The sequence below is a fragment of the Haematobia irritans genome, chromosome 4, assembly GCF_050003625.1.
Source record: "Haematobia irritans isolate KBUSLIRL chromosome 4, ASM5000362v1, whole genome shotgun sequence".
NCBI lineage: Eukaryota > Metazoa > Arthropoda > Insecta > Diptera > Muscidae > Haematobia > Haematobia irritans.
In genome coordinates this window covers 173,784,880-173,805,225 of record NC_134400.1, presented here as the reverse complement: position 1 = coordinate 173,805,225, position 20,346 = coordinate 173,784,880, and the positions used below count along the sequence as shown (strand labels likewise).

At 33.0% G+C, this 20,346-nt stretch overlaps 1 protein-coding gene across 10 annotated transcripts in view; it reads right to left on the bottom strand.

Moving 5' to 3' along the window:
- Positions 1-20,346, bottom strand: part of fry (microtubule binding protein furry) — a 289,484-nt gene that overhangs the window by 255,826 nt on the left and 13,312 nt on the right. For 9 of the 10 annotated variants that reach the window (XM_075304474.1, XM_075304479.1, XM_075304477.1 and 6 more), the window contains exon 1: positions 12,165-12,444. The exons of the other annotated variant lie outside the window; for it this stretch is intronic. The gene's annotated coding sequence lies outside the window, so the exon portion shown is untranslated. Of the gene's footprint in view, positions 1-12,164; positions 12,445-20,346 lie in introns of those variants that run through there. 10 annotated transcript variants of the gene reach the window in all.

Sequence of the window (20,346 nt, the reverse complement as noted above, 5' to 3'; positions counted from 1 at the left end):
TCAAGAGCGATACAACGATTATAACGACCTTCCAATTTTTTGATACCATTTTGGTAGTACTCCTTCGGTTTTGCCTCAAAATAGGCCTCAGTTTCGGTGATCACCTCTTCATTGCAGCCAAATTTTTTCCCTGCGAGCTCCTTTTGAGGTCTGAGAACAAGAAAAAGACGCTGGGGGTCAGATCTGGAGAATACGGTGGGTGGGGAAGCAATTCGAAGCCCAATTCATGAATTTTTGAGATCGTTCTCAATGACTTGTGGCACGGTGCGTTGTTTTGGTGGAACAACACTTTTTTCTTCTTCATATGGGGCCGTTTTGCCGCGATTTCGACCTTCAAACGCTCCAATAACGCCATATAATAGTCACTGTTGATGATTTTTCCCTTCTCAAGATAATCGATCAAAATTATTCCATGCGCATCCCAAAAAACAGAGGCCATTGCTTTGCCAGCGGACTTTTGAGTCTTTCCACGCTTCGGAGACGGTTCACCGGTCGCTGTCCACTGAGCCGACTGTCGATTAGACTCAGGAGTGTAGTGATGGAGCCATGTTTCATCCATTGTCACATATCGACGGAAACACTCGGGTGTATTACGAGTTAACAGCTGCAAATACCGCTCAGAATCATCAACACGTTGTTGTTTTTGGTCAAATGGGAGCTCACGCCGCACCCATTTTGCACAGAGCTTCCGCATATCCAAATATTGATGAATGATATGACCAACACGTTCCTTTGATATCTTTAAGGCCTCTGCTATCTCGATCAACTTCATTTTACGGTCATTCAAAATCATTTTGTGGATTTTTTTGATGTTTTCGTCGGTAACCACCTCTTTCGGGTGTCCACTGCGTTCACCGTCCTCCGAGCTAATTTCACCCCGCTTGAATTTTGCATACCAATCAATTATTGTTGATTTCCCTGGGGCAGAGTCCGGAAACTCATTATCAAGCCAAGTTTTTGCTTCCATCGTATTTTTTCCTTTCAGTTTTTTATCAAAACACGAAATTCCTTTTTTTCCATTTTTGTTCACAATAATAAAAGTTGCTTCACAAAAGACGCTCTATCTCACAAACTAATTGACTTATAGACGTCAAATTTTGACACGAATCATTTGAAGGTTGGTACTATATAAAAATAATATGCATTTAATACTAGCGACGCCATCTATGTGTCAGACCGGGGACTTATCAGCCAACCTTATATATAAGTGTGATATATCATACACCTCTGATGAAGCAATTCAACGAAAATTGCGAAATATTAGGACGCATGAATTGAAAATAATAAAAACAAATAGATCTCAAACTTGGCAAAATAAAGAATTTTATTTTAATTGAAACCATTTTTTTCGGATATAACATTTTTTCGAATTTCAATATAGATATTATTCATTGGTTCATTAAAATTTGATTCAAATCCAATGAAACATAGAATTATACACAGACAAAACTATCACCAAAATATTTCCAATTAAAAAGAAAATTGAAGTTGAATACGTAATTTAGCTGATACAATTAACTTTTTAATCAAATCAAAAAAATAAAGTCAATAATTTTTTTTTTTACAATTTTAATTAAATAAAAAAAATATTTCCAACTAAAAATAAAAAAAATAATTGAAAATTTTATTCGAAGATAATTAGTTTCATTGGTTGACCTTAACTCTAAAGAAAAATCCAACAACAATTGTAAAGAGAAAATTCATAAGAAAATACAAACTCTTGTAAAATTACAAGAAAAAATCTAAACGAAAAATAATTATAAATAAATAAACACTAATATAATAAACAATTGATAACCTCAATTAAAATACTAATTGAATTTTTTCGATCAATCGATCTACATTAAAGTCTTTGGAAATCCGAATTATCCAGCGAGGATACGATTTTACGGATTTTCCAACATTTGGCCGATTGTTATCGTTTTGCACAATCAACTTGTCGTGTGGCCGTTTATCACGCAATTCTCGACACAAATGCATCAACTGATTTTGATAAAAAGCTCCTGTCATCGTTTCACTCGGTTGCAACAGTTGCTGACTCCTGTTAAATGTTAGGACATTTTCCTATAATATTCGGCGTTTATAATTATAAGCGGGGAGCGACCAAGGGTGCTACTCGTATATCATCGTCGAACTTGACCTACCCAGCAAAAAAAAAGTGGAAGTTCTTCCCAACTATAAAAGCATTTTCAAAAATGTCCTCCCAAAGATGTTCTTTATTTTAACTACACAGGTAGTTCTTTTAATTCAATTTTTTTATAACTCGCTGTTTTTCATTTTTTTTTTAAAGGAAATTTTAACTTTTGTTAGTTTCAAATAGGTTAAAAACAGAGTAAGTGTGTAAATATAACCATAGCGATAGGTGGCGTACGAAACATTTCTGCGGCGACGACAAAAACAAAAATGTTCTCTTTTCTTGTGTCCGAGAGTTTTTGATGTCAATATAGCATGATTTTTCATTACTTAATATTGGAGATAAATTAATTTAATTTCTGCTTCAAGTTCAATTTGTTTAATTTAATTTATATAAGGATATTATTGTTGGTCACTAAAATGTCTGTACTGTAATTATAAGAATTAATTCTTGTTGTGCAGGTTATTAAAAAAACACAATAAAAATAAAATGAAAGAATAAAAACATGTAATATCTTCTTATTTGTTGAGTTATTTCAAGATAAAAGATTGTCCACGTGGCCAGGCAATAACAATGTCAAGTAAAATTTGATAAGCGGTGGCAACACTATACCATTTTTCGTCAAGGAATTCGAATAGATTTTAATTTGGCGACACGCCGCTATCCGTCACGTTATTCCGCAATGGATTTTGGGCTTCCCGTAAGAAATACACGTAAACTAGTTTTCGCCTATCGCTATGGTTATATTTACACACAAAGAATTAATAAAATGGTACAAATTATTTAAATTCTGTCGACAAAAATGCTAAATCCATTTTGGAAAAATTGTAAATTGTTGTAAATATTTGAGTATTTAAAATATAACAACATTTTTTGATTCACATCCGTCCTATGACAAGCCCATGTTAAATTCATCGCTTCTGCACCACTTCCGGATCCAAAAAGAACATTTTCACTACTTTTTAACGACGCTTTTTTTGCTGGGTACTTCTAGATAAAAAACGAATCGATGTAAAATTTCAGAACGACAAGCTTATGTTACCCCCAACAAATTTCATTAGTGCGTAGAAAAATGAGATAAAATCAATTTTCTCAATTTTTCATATTTTCATTTTTATACCCTGCGCCACACTGTGGAACAGGGTGTTATTAGTTAGCGCATATGTTTGCAACACCCAGAAGGAGAAGAGATAGACACATGGTGTCTTTGGCAAAAATGCTCAGGGTGGGCTCCTGAGTCGATATAGTCATGTCCGTCTGTTCGTCTGTCCGTGAACACATTTTTGTAATCAAAGTCTAGGTCGCAGTTTTAGTCCAATCGACTTCAAATTTGGCACAAGTATGTGTTTTGGCTCGGAATAGAACACTATTGATTTTGGAAGAAATAGGTTCAGATTTAGATATAGCTCCCATATATATATTTCGCCCGGTATAAACTTATAGGGCCCCAGAAGCCAGAGCTTTACCCTAATTTGCTTAAAATTTTGCACAAGAAGAACAATTAGTACTATAGTCAAGTGTGACAAATTTTTTGAAATCGGTTCAGATTTAGATATAGCTCCCATATATATCTTTCGCCCGATATGGACTAATACGGTCCCAGAAGCCAGAATTTTACCCCAATTTGCACTAGGAGTACAATTAGTAGTGTAGTCAAGTGTGCCAAATTTGGTTGAAATCGGTTCAGATTTAGATATAGCTCCCATATATATCGTTCGCCCGATTTACACTCTTATGACCACAGAGGCCAATTTTTTGCTCCGATTTAGTTGAAATTTTGCACAAGAAGAACAATTAGTAGTGTAGTCAAGTGTGCCAAATTTGGTTGAAATCGGTTCAGATTTAGATATAGCTCCCATATATACCTTTCGCCCGATTTACACTCATATGACCACAGAGGCCAATTTTTAACTCCGATTTAGTGCACAGGGAGTAGAATTAGCATTGTAGTCAAGTGTGCCAAATTTGGTTGAAATCGGTTCAGATTTAGATATAGCTCCCATATATATGTTTTTTGATTTCGACAAAAATGGTCAAAACACCAACATTTTCCCTGTAAAATCGCTACTGCTTAGTCGAAAAGTTGTAAAAATGACTGTAATTTTCCTAAACTTCTAATATATGTATATATGTATATCGAGCGATAAATCATAAATAAACTTTTGCGAAGTTTCCTTAAAATTGCTTCAGATTTAAACGTTTCCCATTAGCCGACTTAAATTTTGAGTCTATAGATTTTGTAGAAGTCTATCAAATTCTTCCAGTTCGAGTGATATTTAAATGTATGTATTTGGGACAAATCTTTATATATAGCCCCCAACACATTTGACGGATGTGATATGGTATCGAAAAATTAGATGTACAAAGTGGTGCAGGGTATAATATAGTCGGCCCCGCCCGACTTTAGACTTTCCTTACTTGTTACACTTAATTTACATCATATACTCTTCTACTTTATATATATCATACTATTTCGGCCATCGTAACTCGAACTTGCTATTTCTTAACTTATTGCACCACCGTCGGTGTTGGCAACGGCGAACGATTATTTCGATGGTTTTCATGGTGAATGAAAAATTAACCCTTAAATGCGCACTGTATCTTTTAATACACAACCATAAAAAAATTCTTACGTCTTAAATTTGATTTACTTAATATAATACTGATATACTTCTGAGTAATTTACAGTCAAAATTAAAAATCAAATTTTGACTAAAAATTCAAAAAACTACAAATTGGAAGTTAAATAATATTTACCAGAGATGAAAGTAATGCTGGTAAAAAAAATGTGTAGTGTAAAAATATATCAATTCTCTAATAAAATCAAGTTGTGTATTTGTAAATAAAAATTTAGTTTATTTTTTAAGATACAGATAAAAGTAAAAAAAAAACAAGTAAGGAAAGTCTAAAGTCGGGCGGTGCCGACTATATTATACCCTGCACCACTTTGTAGATCTAAATTTTCGATACCATATCACATCCGTCAAATGTGTTGGGGGCTATATATAAAGGTTTGTCCCAAATACATACATTTAAATATCACTCGATCTGGACAGAATTTGATAGACTTCTACAAAATCTATAGACTCAAAATTTAAGTCGGCTAATGCACAAGAGTGGAACACAATGTTAGTAAAAACAAGTAAGGAAAGTCTAAAGTCGGACGGGGCCGACTATATTATACCCTGCACCACTTTGTAGATCTAAATTTTCGATACCATATCACATCCGTCAAATGTGTTGGGTGCTATATATAAATGTTTGTCCTAAATACATACATTTAAATATCACTCGACTTGGACAGAATTTGATAGACTTTTACAAAATCTATAGACTCCAAATTTAAATCGGCTAATGCACTAGGGTGGAACACAAAAAAAATACTTTCATCTCTGGTAAATATTATTTAACTTCCAATTTGTAGTTTTTTCCCATATTTTGACCATTTTTGTCGAAATCAGAAAAACATATATATGGGAGCTATATCTAAATCTGAACCGATTTCAACCGAATTTGGCACGCATAGCAACAATGCTAATTCTACTCCCTGTGCAAAATTTCAACTAAATCGGAGTTAAAAATTGGCCTCTGCGGTCATATGAGTGTAAATCGGGAGAAAGCTATATATGGGAGATATATCTAAATCTGAACCGATTTCAACCAAATTTGGCACGCATAGCTACAATGCTAATTCTACTCCCTGTGCAAAATTTCAACTAAATCGGAGTTAAAAATTGGCCTCTGTGGTCATATGAGTGTAAATCGGGCGAAAGCTATATATTGGAGCTATATCTAAATCTGAACCGATTTCAACCGAATTTGGCACGCATAGCAACAATGCTAATTCTACTCCCTGTGCAAAATTTCAACTAAATCGGAGCAAAAAATTGGCCTCTGTGGTCATATGAGTGTAAATCAGGCGAAAGCTATATATGGAAGCTATATCTAAATCTGAACCGATTTCAATAAAATTTGACACACTTGACTACACTACTAATTGTACTCGTAGTGCAAAATTTCAACCAAATTGGGGTAAAACTCTGGCTTCTGGGACCGTATTAGTCCATATCGGGCGAAAGATATATATGGGAGCTATATCTAAATCTGAACCGATTTCTTCCAAAATCAATAGGTTTCTATTCTGAGTCAAAACACATAGTTGTGCCAAATTTGAAGTCGATTGGACTAAAACTGCGACCTAGACTTTGATTACAAAAATGTGTTCACGGACAGACGGACATGGCTATATCGACTCAGGAACCCACCCTGAGCATTTTTGCCAAAGACACCATGTGTCTATCTCGTCTCCTTCTGGGTGTTGCAAACATATGCACTAACTTATAATACCCTGTTCCACAGTGTGGAGCAGGGTATAAAAATAACACATGCACATTTTTTTTGTTTTGAAAAAAATGTGATATGTAGACGTTCTTTACCATTTGCATATTATATATTTTTTCGGAGAAATCGGCGATCTTGTGCATTTAAGGGTTAACGTCGTTCTTGAAATCGCGAACGTCTGTGAACGGAACCGTGAACTTTCCGTTTTGATTTATAAGTGAACTCTTCTCTTTCGTTTCGTTACACTTCGTTACACTTCGTTCACAATTATAAAACCTAATTTTTCCATAAGTGTATGTTACATTGAACTCTCAAAAAAGTTTACTAGGATCCTAACATTTTGACCTTCCCTTAAGGATTTTGGTATTGATTCCGAGCCAAACATGCGGCTTTTTTAAAATAAAGACATTTTGGGACCTCTCTGGCTTTAAATCTACACTGAAAAAAAGCATGCCCGGTTCAAAAAGATTTTGTCTTTACTTTAACAATTTTGGTATTGATTCCGAGCCGATTCCGAAGCGGAGAATACAAGTAAGGATACTTTTAAGATACAATTCTCCTTTTACTTTGGGTTTTGTGTACTTGCTTCTGGGAAGCGAATTTTAATTTTTTTGTGTTTTCAGTTTTTTTTCTTCATATGCTATCAAAGTCCTTTAAAAACGAGTTAACGACAACTTTATTTTCCAGATTCAGTCAGTCTCGACTTTCAGTAGAAATTATGCTATGTTTCAAGTAAAAAAACGTCTTTAAAATAAAGTGTTGAAAAACATGTCCTATTTTTGAACGATTTTTTGCTTTGTAGTCAAGATGCAAAAAGACAACAAATTTAAAGACAATTTCAATAGTTTTAAAGAATTTTTATGAATTAAATTAAAGTCAAGTTAACCTTAGCCCAAAAATGTTTTCTTTCTGTTATGATATCCATTTTTAAGTCAAATTACTTAATTATAAGGACAATACGACTTTATTGAAAAGTTTATTGATTTTTGGACAAGGAAAAAAACTTTATATTAGAGAAATACGTCTTCTATGCTAAGCAAAATTTGCATTCGTATTTTAAGGACATGAAATCTTTGGCCTCACGACAATATTTTTTTTTTCAGTGTAGGATCAATAAAATTATCATTAGGATACAGATCTCAATCAACGATTTTTCATTCTCTTGTTGCGATATATTAATAAAGCTATTCATGTACAAAGAAATGCGAATTTCAAAAATATGGCATATGCTTCAAAGGAAAAAAGATGTTTATAATTCCAAAACAAAAAAAAAACTTTTAACCAAAAATGAAAATCCTTAAAATAAGTCTCAGCCTATATTTAAAGCGTTTTTATCTTAAATCTGAAGATGCAATATATGAGTTAATTTAAAGTGTAAAGAAATCGACTTATTCTTTTTATATAAGGAACATTTATTGTCTTTACTTTAAAGACCTACGACTGTAATAGAGATATGCCAATTTCAAAATTTATTTTCTAGATTAAAAAAAAATTAAGCAAAGACTATAAACTTTCTTCTAATTGCAATGCCTTTATTTTAAAAAAGTTTATCCTTAATTTGTGTATATTGCGTCTACTAAAATTAGGGTTACATAATCTTCCATTGAAAAAAAATCCGAAAACTTTCCTACACTCAAAAATTTGTTGTCTTCAAGAGCGAATAAAGCCTCTTGTCATTCATTTGGATTTAGGGATTTTTTTTAAATTTTGGTATTTTTGCTTTAGATGCATATATGGTGAAGTGAAAAAAAAAAACACGTCTATTAAAACGACAAGACAAATGTAATTAGCAGATTGTTAATAACTACAACAACAATCATAAAGTGTGGTGTAATTTTAATTTGCAAATTTCTTCGTGTTTTTTTATTTTTAGTTACGACGATGATGTTTTCGTTGGTCGGGCCCATGATAAACAATTTGGGGGGTCAAGTCTATGGGCAGCAATAGATAGGTATAAAAAATGTCTACTGCTGGCTGGTTTATCATTTTAATCTTTACGCGATGGATGATATGACTTTCGCTTTGTTTTCACTGTTTTTTTTTTTTTGTAGTTGTTTTTATTATTGTTTGAGCTGCTGCTGCTACAGTAACCACAACAAAAAAAGGCATACTCATATGAAGTCAATTTTTGTTGTGAACATTGGTAATAAGTGTGCCGCCTCCGCTGCCGTATTTGTATGCATGAATGAATGAACGACACATCCAAAATGACAGCATCGTTTTGTTTCACAGTGCTGTTGAATAAAATAGCACATCCCAAAATAATCACATTAAAATGGACATATCTGAATGAGCTGTCGTTTTATCGTCGAGGGAAAAATAGATTTTTGTAGAACAAAAAGAAATATCAGATGTTGTAAAATGAAATCCATTATTTTTAAAATACAGTGACTCACATAAGTATTGGCACACCAAACAATTTTGTTTAAAAACCACATGTCAAAAGTGATTTGAAGCTTTTTTTAATTAAAAATATTTTAATTTAGATTGTAACTTCATTAAGCATCTCGATAATTTTAGAAAAAATTTTCTTTTATGTATTTAAATTATAAAAAAATACATTTTTTTGAGGAACAAAAGTATTAGCACAGGTAGTTCTAAATTACTTTTTTTGTACATTTAGTACTTGTTGGGCATTCCTCTATGTTTGATAACAGCATCCAGCAGTCTAGACAATGAATGAATTATTTTTTTAATTTATTTGTACATATATTCCCTCATTCTTCCATCAACAGTGTACCAAATTTCATCAAAATCGTTTAATAGTAGTGACCTGAATACTGCGTACAACAAACACATGGTCAGACGGATGGGCACAAAGAGCTAAACCGACACAGGAGGTGGTTCTGAAGGGATCGGTATATATTTTATGAAGCTTAGAATCAATATTTCTTGTAGGCACATATTTTCGCAGATACCTTGACCACTATGTGGTTTAGTGTGCTGTGCCAATACTTATGTGTGGCACTGTATATGGCGTAATTTATATGTAAATTATGTGTATCTAACAATCATTCATGATTGTTAGAAAGATGTCATTACGTATCAGAAATGTTTCTTTTAGTTTTGTGATTAGTTAATTCAGTTAAGATTAAGATTGTCACTGCACTAAAAGAAGATTTTGCTTTTCTGAGGAACGAAATTTTAGACAAAAACAATATCCTTCAACGCCATTTTTTATAGTAATTACAAAATATTAGATACGATTGTTTAATCAATTATCACAATGGCTAGCTCATTTGATCTTAAAGAAAATATTTTATAAGAAAAGGAAATTTCGTTCCATAGGAAAGTATTGTTTCTTTGGTGTGACAAAAAGAAAGAAAACGGCACAGCAGCCACCATCTTCAATAAATCTGACTATTAAACCATTTTTGACTTTATTCATAAAAGTATTTATAAGTATCATTATAATTATAAGTATAAAAGTTAACAAATTCATATTTGGTCATAAGAACGATTTCTGTATCCGACAAAACAAATGCAAAGCGTTTTCCGCTCTATATTTTTATACCCTTCACCACTACTGTGGTACAGGGTATAAGTTTGTGCATTTGTATGTAACGCCAAGAAGGATTACTCCTTTTAGTATACGGATCGGCTTGGAATTAAATTCTGAGTCGATTTAGCGATGTCCGTCTGTCTGTCTGTCTGTTGATGTATTTTTGTGTGCAAAGTACAGCTCGCAGGTTTAGTCCGATTGTCCTAAAATTTGGTATAGGTCCTGTTTCGGCTCAAATACGATCCCTATTGGATCGGATTTTTATCCGATTGATATATACACTTAACAGAAAAAAGTTAAGTGTTTTGGAAACTTCCATCTCTGTTATGAACACATGTTCAATTTTGTTTCCATCTGGCAACTCCTTCATATAGAAACAAAATTGCATCCGTAATTTTTTTACAATGAAAAAATTAGAAATGCGTGCTGTCATTAAATATTTACATAAAAAAGTTTTATCGGGACAAGAAATTAATAATGATATGGTGAATGTGTTAGGTTAAAGTGCTCCTTCATATGCAACAGTAAAAAATTGGGTTGCTGAATTTAAACGTGGTCGTACAAGCATTGAAGATGAACCACGTAGTGGACGTCGAAAATCAGCAACAACAACAGAAATTGTAGCCAAAGTGCATGATATGGTATTAAATGATCGACGAATAAAAGTGCGTGAAATTGCTAATATCATGGGCATCTCAAATGATCGAGTCCATTTAATTTTGCATGAAGAACTACAGATGAAAAAGCTTTCTGCAAGATGGGTGCCGCATTTGTTAACAGTCGATCAAAAACGCATAAGAATGAACATTTCTCAAGCTTGTTTGGATCGTTTTAAGCGAAATTAAATGGGATTTTAAGCGTCGTTTCATAACTGTTGATGAGACATGGATCCACCACTATATTCCAGAGACAAAAGAACAATCCAATCAATGGACTGAAGCTGGAGGATGTACCCCAAAGAAGGCAAAAACAATTCAATCGGCTGGTAAGTTTATGGCAACGGTTTTTTGAGACTTCAAAGGTATTTTATTGATTGACTATCTGCAAAAGGGTAAAACAATAAATTCAGAGTACTACTGCAACCTTTTGGATCAATTAAATGTACAAATTCGAGAAACAACACAAAAAAAATATTTTTCATCAAGACAACGCTCCAGCGCACAAGAGTATTTTAACAATGGCTAAAATCAACGAATTAAAGTACGAGTTGCTTGACCACCCACCTTATTCTCCTGATTTAGCTCCCAGTGACTTTTACTTGTTCCCAAATCTAAAAAAAATCCTTGCTGGCAAGCGTTTTACCTCAAATGAAGATGCAATTACAGTTGTGAACCACTTTTTTGAAGACCTTGAGGAATTGCTAGAAAAGTGTTGGAATAAGTGTATTGAAGTTGCAGGAGATTATACTGAAAAATAAAAAAATATTTTTGAAAAACTAACTAATCTCTTTTATTGATAGGCTAAGAAGTTTCTGAACCGCCCTCGTATTCAAATGATATAAGTGGAGACTATTACGTAGTCAGGGAAATCATTGTTACTGTACGAAATGATCCCTATACCATCCAGGATACCAAAAAAAGTCGAAGTTGACTTTCTCATATCGACTTTTAACGAACAATTTGAAAAAAATCGACTTGGGATTGAAAGGAAAATATGATGAAAATATTTCTATGTTAATTTTGAGATTACGTGTAGGCGATATCAATTATATTAAAAAAAAAAGACAATTTTAGGTCGCTAAAAATTGTCTTTTTTTTAAAGAAGCCCCATTTTTGGCTCGGAATCAATAACAAAATCCTTAAGGGAAGGTCGAAATCTTTTGACCTTGAGTGTAGATTTAATGAGAACAATTTTTGAAGCAAAGATTATAGCCTTTCTTTTCATTAAAATGTCATTATTTTAAAGAAATTACAACTGCTAGTTAACTACACACTAGTGTTTGAAGAGAATATTCGTATATGCGATATTACAATCAACGAATGAAATATGTGTTGCAGTTGTTTTATTTTGTATTTGTTGTTAACGTTTTTGAGAATGCAATCACTTATGATAATCTTTATGAATTTAGTTATATGAATAAATATTGGATTTATATGTTTACTTCATTCACAGATTTTTATTTTATTATTATTATTTTGTTTTTTGTTGCTGTTATATTTAATTATATATTTGCATAAATTTTCATACATTCTTTTCTCACAGACAGACACACAGATGTAGGCACTTTATGGATTACTTTTTTTATTTTATTTTATTTTTGGTGTGAATTTTTTACATGAAAATTACATGAATTTCAATCACTATATTATGCTTTTCAGGAATATCGTTATCGATTTATTTTTATTGCTTTTTGTTTGCGATTATAAATTATGTGATTTTTATTATTTTTTGTTTCTTTTTTTTGTTTTTGTATATATGACACATTGAAATCACCGCCGTATGATGTGTGTTCAAACGCTAATCACAAACTGTTGCGGTAGAAATCCCACCACAGAAACACTCAACGAAAGAGCCAAAGTAAGAGAGCAAGGCGTCAAAACCCCCCCAAAAACAAAAACAACACCACGAACAATAAAAACAATAGAAATTATAACTAGAAAAGTCAGAGAACAAACACATTCTAATAATATACAAATCAAAATTCAATATTTAAATAGCAACATAACAGCAACAATAAGCCCGACACAATAAAACTTTTGTAAAATATTACTCATTGCTCGCTCACATGTTTCTATTTGAAAATATCAGATGTTCTGTTCACTGTATTTGCCTCGAGTCTTTGATTGTGGTAGTTTGTTTGGAACAGTTGTACTCTATGATGTAGTCATTCTTCTCACCTAATGTTTGTAGTACGATTCAATTGGTACAGTGGGATGATATTTATCGATGTATAAACCACACTTTTTTATATTTCTAAAACAAAAGTTTACCTAAGCGTAATATGGCAAGCTATACGGGATCGCCTATAAACAGAAGACCTCTTTATATTCATTGATAACAGGGATGGAAAATGCAATACTACAGGGTGGCTGATATACACACAAAAAAATATTTTTCTGATTCAATCACGAAATTAATTGATCCAATTAATTTTTTAATTGAAATGTCTTCAATCACGAAAATGATAGTATCAATCACAGTTTTAATTGGGCATAGAAAACATCCTTGATTAAAAAATTAATTGATGTCATTAGCAATTTTCAATTAATTTTTTAATTGATTCAATTAAAAATTTAATTGATTTTGAATGCAAACCCCAATTAATTTTTTATTTAAAAAGGTAACTATTTTCAACTACTTTCTGAATTGGCTTAGAATTTTTATTTTGATTAAGAAATGTTCATCACTTTTTTTAACTGTCTTCGTCTTCTGAATTTGATTAAAAAGTTAATTCTATCAATTAATTTTTTAATTAAAAATTTTAAAATTTTCAATCATTGACTTAATTAACCTAATGTTTCTACCTTGATTAAAAAGTTAATTGTATCAATTAATTTATTAATTGAAAAAACATTAAACTTCAATTAACTTTTTAATTGGAAATATTCTGGTGATATTTTTTTCTGTGTATATATTGCAACCAATTTCAGATTGCAATACATACAGTATCGGCTAAAACCTACACACAAAATTTTTTTTTCTGATTCAATCACCAAATTAATTGATCCAATTAATTTTTTAATTGAAATGTCTTCAATCACGAAAATGATAGTATCAATCACAGTTTTAATTGGGCATAGAAAAAATTCTTGATTAAAAAATTAATTGATTTTTTTTAGCAAATTTCAATTAATTTTTTAATTGATTCATTAAAAATTTAATTGATGTTGATTGCAAAACTCAATTAATTTATTAATTAAAAAAGGTAACTATTTTTAATTACTTTCTGAATTGGTTTATAGTTTTTATTTGGATTAACAAATGATTGTTTGAAATATATTTTTAATTAAAAATTTAAAAAAAATCAGCACTTTTTTTTAACTGGATTAGTCTTCCGAATTTGATTAAAAAGTTAATTGTATCAATTAAATTTTTAATTAAAAATTTTAAAATTTTGAATAATTGACTTAATTAACTTAATGTTTCTATCATGATTAAAAAGTTAATTGTATCAATTAACTTATTAATTGAAAAAATTTTGAACTTCAATTAACTTTTTAATTGGAAAGTTTTTGGTGATATGTTTTTCTGTGTAAGCACCCCCTCACAAAATTTTACTTATTATACTCTCCATCATAGGATGGGGGTATATTAACTTTGTCATTCCGTTTGTAACACATCGAAATATTGCTCTAAGACCCCATAAAGTATATATATTCTGGGTCGTGTTGAAAATCTGAGTCGATCTAAGCATGTCCGTCCGTCCGTCCGTCTGTTGAAATCACGCTAACTTCCGAACGAAACAAGCTATCGACTTGAAACTTGGCACAAGTAGTTGTTATCGATGTAGGTCGGATGGTATTGAAAATGGGCCATATCGGTCCACTTTTACGTATAGCCCCCATATAAAGGGACCCTCAGATTTGGCTTGTGGAGCCTCTAACAGAAGCATATTTCATCCGATCCGGCTGAAATTTGGTATATGGTGTTGGTATATGGTCTCTAACAACCATGCAAAAATTGGTCTACATCGGTCCATAAATATATATAGCCCCTATATAAACCGATCCCCAGATTTGGCTTGCGGAGCCTCAAAGAGAAGCAAATCCGATCCGCTTGAAATTTGGTACATGATATTGGTATATGGTCTCTAACAACCATGCAAAAATTGGTCCACATCGGTTCATAATTATATATAGCCCCCATATAAACCGATCCCCAGATTTGGCTTGCGAAGTCTCCAAGAGAAGAAAATTTCATCCGATCCGGCTGAAATTTGGTACATGATGTTGGTATATGGTCTCTAATAACCATGCCAAAATTGGTCCACATCGGTCCTTAATTATATATAACCTATAAACCGATCCCCAGATTTGGCTTGTGAAGCCTCTAAGAGAAGCATATTTCATCCGATCCGGCTGAAATTTGGTACATGGTGTTGGTATATGGTCTCTAACAATCATGCAAAAATTGGTCCACATCGGTCCATAATTATATATAGCCCCCATATAAACCGATCCCCAGATTTGGCTTGCGGAGCCTCAAAGAGAAGCAAATTTCATCCGATCCGCTTGAAATTTGGTACATGATATCGGTATATGGTCTCTAACAACCATTCAAAAATTGGTCCACATCGGTCCATTATTATATATAGCGACCATATAAACCGATCCCCAGACTTGGGTTGCGGAGCCTCAAAGAGAAGCAAATTTCATCCGATCCGCCTGAAATTTGGTACATGATATTGGTATATGGTCTCTAACAACCATGTAAAAATTGGTCCACATCGGTTCATAATTATATATAGCCCCCATATAAACCGATCCCCAGATTTGGCTTGCGAAGTCTCCAAGAGAAGCAAATTTCATCCAATCCGGTTGTAATTTGGAACATGGTGTTAGTATATGATCTTTAACAACCGTGCCAGAATTGGTTCATATCGGTCCATAATTATATATGGCTCCCATATAAAACGTTCTCCAGATTTGACCTCCGGAGCCTCTTGGAGCAGCAAAATTCATCCGATCCGGTTCAATTTAGGAACGTGGTGTTAGTATATGGTCGCTAACAACCATACCAAAATTGGTCCAATCACACAAAAATTGGTCCATATCGGTTAATAATCATGGTTGCCACAAGAGCCAAAAATAATCTACCAAAATTTTATTTCTATAGAAAATTTTGTCAAAATTTTATTTCTAGAGAAAATTTTGTTAAAATTTTATTCGGTTCATAATAAAATTTTCATCATTGTCAAAATTTTATTTCTATAGAAAATTTTGTTCAAATTTTATTGGGTTCATAATCATGGTTGCCACTCGAGCCAAAAATAATCTACCAAGATTTTATTTCTATAGAATATTTTGTCAAAAGTTTATATCTATAGAAAATTTTGTAAAAATTTTATTTCTGTAGAAATTTTTGTCAAAATTTTCTTTCTATAGAAAATTTTGTCAAAAATTTTATTTATATAGAAAATTTTGTGAAATTTTTATTTCGATAGAAAATTTTGTTAAAATTTTATTTCTGTAGAAAATTTTGTCAAAATTTTATGTCTACTTTGGCAACTGAATTATATACGTATTGGATCGATCTTTTTTGATTTAATATATACCACGTATGGACTTACATACAATTTAGAAGATGGTGTTAGGAGGCTTTAAGATTCCTTGCCATCGGCAAGCGTTACCGCATCTTAAGTAATTCGATTTTGGATGGCAGTGTTTAGAAGAAGTTTCTACGCAATCCATGATGGAAGGTACATAAGCTTCGGCCTGGCCGAACTTACGGCCGTATATACTTGTTTTTTCATTTATACAGTTGCGCTCAAAATAATAGTAGTGCTGTGCTGACGGTTTATTTCATCTTTGTTTTTTGGTACGTCATTGCTTAGAGTATGCATAATAAAAAAAATCCTTGGATTTTACTTCTGATGCTATTGTTATTGTAAAAATTCGACATTCTGGCAAAAGCACTGCACTTCCGAACAGCGCTTTTTGATCAGAAAAGAGTATGCATAATAAAAAAATCCTTGGATTTTACTTCTGATGCTATTGTTATTGTAAAAATTCGACATTCTGGCAAAAGCACTGCACTTCCGAACAGCGCTTTTTGATCAGAAAATTAAGGAAAAACGTACAAAGCAGTTCAAGATATAAAAGGATGCTCACCAACTACGGTACGAAACGCAATAAAATATACAGATAAACCAGAAACTCGCGGGCGTTCAAGCGTTTTGTCGAAAAATTAAAAAGACTCAAAAGTCCGCTGGCAAAGTAATGGCCTCTGTTTTTAGGATGCGCATGGAATAATTTTTATCGATTATCTTGAGAAGGGAAAAACCATCAATAGTGACAATTATACGGCGTTATTGGAGCGTTTGAAGGTCGAAATCGCGGCAAAACGACCCCATATGAAGAAGAAAAAAGTATTGTTCCACCAAGACAATGCACCGTGCCACAAATTCATGAATTGGGCTTCGAATTGCTTCCCCACCCACCGTATTCTCCAGATCTGGCCCCCGCGACTTTTTCTTGTTCTCAGACCTCAAAAGGATGCTTGCAGGGAAAAAAATTGGCTGCAATGAAGAGGTGATCGCCGAAACTGAGGCCTATTTTGAGGCAAAACCGAAGGAGTACTACCAAAATGGTATCAAAAAATTGGAAGGTCGTTATAATCGTTGTATCGCTCTTGAAGGGAATTATGTTATGTTGAATAATAAAAACGAATTTTGACAAAAAAAAAGTATTTTTCTTTGTTAGACCGGAGACTTATCAGCTAACCTGTTAAGTGTTAAAAGTTTTATAACGCTCTCGGTTTTAATCATACTCATGTTTTCAGTCAGATTCTGTAGGTAAATTACTTATAAAATTATTCGTGAGTCACGCGGTTTTTCGCGAGTCACGACATTTAAAAGATTTTCGTGCGTGAGTACAAATTTTCTTTTCGTGAGCGTGAGTCCTACCAAAAAATATCGTGCGTGAGTGTGCCTGAGCAAAATATTAATCACGTGCACACCTCTAGTGTGAAAAAAAAGTTAATTGTTCAATAAATTTTAAAATAAAAATCAATCACAAAAATTAATTTTATCAATTAATTTTTTTATTGGAAAAATTCATTTTTAATTGATACTATCATTTCATGATTCAAGACATTTCAATTAAAAATTATTTGGATCAATTACTTTTGTGATTGAATACAAAAAAATATTTTTTTTCTGTGTATGACTGAACATAAGATGTCTTTTCGGATTATAATTGTAATTTGATTTTTTTCTGGGATTTGTGAATATGATAATATTTATACAGAAACTACAATGATTATTTCTACAAAATTTTCAATTATAATTTTAATTGCACAGAAAACATTTTTTCTGATTCAATCGCGAATTTAATTGATCCAATTAATTTTCTATTTGAAATTGATTCAACCACGATAGTTAATTAGAAATAAAAAACAAGTGAGTAAAGTAGAAAGTCGGGCGGGGCCGACTATATCATACCCTAAACCACCCCTACTGAATTAGTAAACATAAGCATTTGTGGGGTATCATTGGTATAGGTTTTGGAGAACATAAAGGGGGGTACGTGTTTATGGGTGTCTTGTCACAATCTGAGCAGAAATGTCTAATATTAGGAGCTATAGTTTATTTTGCACCTAAAGAGTTAGTATACCACTAATATTGAGTCCATTATTAAAAAAGAGGAAATCGGTCAATTAGTTGTGGGTAATAAATCCAAATTTCTGAAAATAGGGCAATAGATTTACGTAAGAGCTACATGTAAGTCTAAATACGATCAGCTAGTACATCAAAATTTGAATAACATAGGTTAATAAATAAGAGTATTATGACCAAATATGACAAAATCGAGCGGTGCATAAATATGGGACCTATATCTAAATCTGTACCAATTTGTATAATATTTTGCAGGTATGATTGATACCACAGAAGGTCACTTTGTGTAAAATTTGAGTACGATCAGTTAATAAATGAGGCCCCTATGGTCAAAAATAAGGTTATTAGGGGCAAATTTTTCAAAATGGGGCGATACATATATATGGGAGCTATATCTAGATTTGAACCGATTTCGATGAAATTTTGCACATACAGTTAGTGCTATAGAAGATTACATTTAGCCATACTTGGTTACGATCGGTTGATAAATAAGGGTTTTTCGGCCAAATTTGGCAAAATCGGGCGATACATATAAAGGGTGATTTGTTAAGAGCTTGATAACTTTTTTAAAAAAAAAAACGCATAAAATTTGCAAAATCTCATCGGTTCTTTATTTGAAACGTTAGATTGGTCCATGACATTTACTTTTTGAAGATAATTTCATTTAAATGTTGACCGCGGCTGCGTCTTAGGTGGTCCATTCGGAAAGTCCAATTTTGGGCAACTTTTTCGAGCATTTCGGCCGGAATAGCCCGAATTTCTTCGGAAATGTTGTCTTCCAAAGCTGGAATAGTTGCTGGCTTATTTCTGTAGACTTTAGACTTGACGTAGCCCCACAAAAAATAGTCTAAAGGCGTCAAATCGCATGATCTTGGTGGCCAACTTTACCGGTCCATTTCTTGAGATGAATTGTTCTCCGAAGTTTTCCCTCAAAATGGCCATAGAATCGCGAGCTGTGTGGCATGTAGCGCCATCTTGTTGAAACCACATGTCAACCAAGTTCAGTTCTTCCATTTTTGGCAACAAAAAGTTTGTTAGCATCGAACGATAGCGATCGCCATTCACCGTAACGTTGCGTCCAACAGCATCTTTGAAAAAATACGGTCCAATGATTCCACCAGCGTACAAACCACACCAAACAGTGCATTTTTCGGGATGCATGGGCAGTTCTTGAACGGCTTCTGGTTGCTCTTCACTCCAAATGCGGCAATTTTGCTTATTTACGTAGCCATTCAACCAGAAATGAGCCTCATCGCTGAACAAAATTTGTCGATAAAAAAGCGGATTTTCTGCCAACTTTTCTAGGGCCCATTCACTGAAAATTCGACGTTGTGGCTCGTTAGTAAGTCTATTCATGATGAAATGTCAAAGCATACTGAGCATCTTTCTCTTTGACACCATGTCTGAAATCCCACGTGATCTGTCAAATACTAATGCATGAAAATCCTAACCTCAAAAGAATCACCCTTTATATGGGAGCTATATCTAAATCTGAACCGATTTCGATTATTTTTGGCACATATTGTCAGTACCATAAAAGATTAGAGTAAGCCAAGTTTGAGTAAGATCGCTTAATAAATAAGGTTTTTATGGCCAAATTTTGGGAAAATCGGGCGATACATATATATGGGAGTTATATCTAAATCAGAACCGATTTCGATGAAATTTTGCAGACGTAAAGGGTGATGAAAAAGTTTACTATGTGCAAAATTTGATGACGATCGGTTTGTAAAAAAGCGCAACGTGACACCATTTGTCGAAATCGGGCGATACATCTATATCTAAATTTGATCCAATTTCTTCCAAATTCAGTAGCGATCGTCCTTGTGCCCAAAAAACATACAGTACCAAATTTCATCCAAATCGGTTAATAATTGCGACCGGAATCCTGTGAACAACAAATACATGGACAGACGGACGGACGGACACCAAGCGCTAGATCGACTCAGGAGGTGATACTGAGTCGATCGGTATATATTTTATGGGGTCTAAAATCAATATTTCTTGTAGGCACATTTTTTGGTCGATCTAACTTATTATACCCTGACCACTATGTGGTTTAGGGTATAAATATTCTTGGCTAAAAAAGTAATT